Raw genomic sequence first — 2348 nt, 5'->3', positions numbered from 1 at the left:
TATAGATATATAGATATATAGATATAGATATAGATATCAAAACAGAAAGTTGGAAAAACATTCTTGGTATTATTTATTCACCATTACACATGTTTCATTTGCTAATAGGAATTACAAAGTCATAGGTGTTGGATGAACATATAAGAAATTTGCTATTAAAAATTCTTCAAAGAATCAAATAATACAACTAAAACAACTACAAACTGGATTGTAATACTGGAATAAGCAGATGTGCTCCAAGAGGACACACATATATAAATATATATATATATATATATATATAATATATATATGTGTGTGTGTGTGTGTGTGTATACATACATACATACTGACAGGCTTCCATACAGTTTCCTTCAGCCAAATTCACTCACATCAGTCAGTCTGGGGCTATATTAGAAGACACGGGTCTAAGGTGCTGCACAAAGGGACTGAACCTGAAACCATGTGGTTCACATAGCCAAATCTGTGCCCAAATGAATTAATCAATCCTAATTTAAAACTATTTAACCACTACTTACTAAACCAATTAAATTAAGCTTTAATAAAAATAATCTAATCAGTCATTAGTAAATTTTTTTATCATTTTCTCATTCTCACTAACATTTAATTAACCAAACATTAATAAAATCTATTTTTATCAATTCTCATTTAAAAACTATTTAATCCAAAAATAATCAACTATTCTTTATTTCGAAACTCTTATCAAAATGTTTAAATTAATCTTTACGAAATCCATTCACCAATGGAAATTATTTAACCAATCATTAACAAAAATGCTTTAACTGAAACCTTATTAAAATTATTTAATTACTACTGTAAAACTATTTAGCACAAAAGCACTTAATTGATCTCTGTATTGAAAACAAATCAATTCTTACTAAATCTGTTTAGTCAATACTTACTGTTGAAAAAATATCTCCAGCACAAAATTAAACATGAGGACACTGTAAAGGCTGGACAAAGAAGGAAACTCTTTACTATATTTATGTTCTGAATTTCCTTGTGTTACTCCAGCAAAAACTGAATACTTGAATATCCTGTGGCTTCCAGATTAGACATTCAAGAATAGAAAAGTTTTTCCTTAAAATGGTGAAAAAGACACGACATTGAAGAAAAAAAGATTAAAAAATGTGAGCTACTTAGAAGTTCATTTTTTATCTTTCCTTTTTTTAAACTTTTTTTTTAGTATTTGTTTTAGCCATTGTCCTGCAGCCATGCTACGGCAAACAGATGAACCCCAGGACTCTTTTTTTTAAAACTTGGTACTTATTCTATTTGACTTCTTTTGCAAAATGGTTAAATTATAGGGATGTAAACAAACCAATACTGATTCTCAAGTAGTGGTAGGGAAATAAACAAAAACTCAATTACACATACACACACATGCACACTCATACATCATTATCATCATCATCATCATCATTTAACGTCCGCTTTCCATGCTGGCATGGGTTGGACGGTTTGACTGAGGACTGGCAAGCCAGGAGGCTGCCCCAGGCTCTAATCTGATCTGGCAAGATTTCTACTGCTGGATGCCCTTCCTAATACCAACCACTCCGAGAGTGTAGTGGGTGCTTTTTACGTGTCAATATATATATATATATATATATATATATATATGTATGTGTGTATGCATGTATGTATATATACATATGTGTGTGTGTGTGAAGGCACATGGCTTAGTGGTTAAGATGTTGCACTCATGATTATGAGATTGTGGTTTCGATTCCAAGACTGGGTGTTGCGTTGTGTTCTTGAGCAAAGCACTTCATTTCATGTTGCTCTGCAATTATTTTGTCATCTGACATGTGGCACATGGTACACCTGTACAGGTAATGTTGATTGGATGGAGGGAGTTTATGTGAACACAAATATTTGAGCACTATAAACAAATCATTTGTGAAGTTGTTCGGGAGAGTTCATAATATGTATGTATATGTATGTATGTATTTGGAGGCGCAATGGCCCAATGGTTAGGGCAGCGGACTCGCAGTCAGAGGATCGCGGTTTCGATTCCCAGACCAGGCGTTGTGCATGTTTATTGAGCGAAAACACTTAAGCTCCACAAGGCTCTGACAGGAGGTGGTGGCGACCCCTGTTGTACTCTTTCGCCCCCAACTTTCTCTCACTCTTTCTTCCTGTTTGTTGAGTAACGCTGTGATGGACTGGCATCCCGTCCAGCTGGGGGGGAACACATACGCCATAGAAACCGGGAAACCGGGCCCATGAGCCTGGCGAGGCTTTGAAAGGGCAACGTTTATTGTTTTTTATGTATACATTAATCAAAGTGTACAGTAATATATATCCATTATGGCTGATCTTACCAATCAATTTCCCACTAGGAGCTC

Source organism: Octopus bimaculoides, chromosome 12, assembly GCF_001194135.2.
Source record: "Octopus bimaculoides isolate UCB-OBI-ISO-001 chromosome 12, ASM119413v2, whole genome shotgun sequence".
Taxonomy (NCBI): domain Eukaryota; kingdom Metazoa; phylum Mollusca; class Cephalopoda; order Octopoda; family Octopodidae; genus Octopus; species Octopus bimaculoides.
This window is presented reverse-complemented; position numbering follows the sequence as displayed.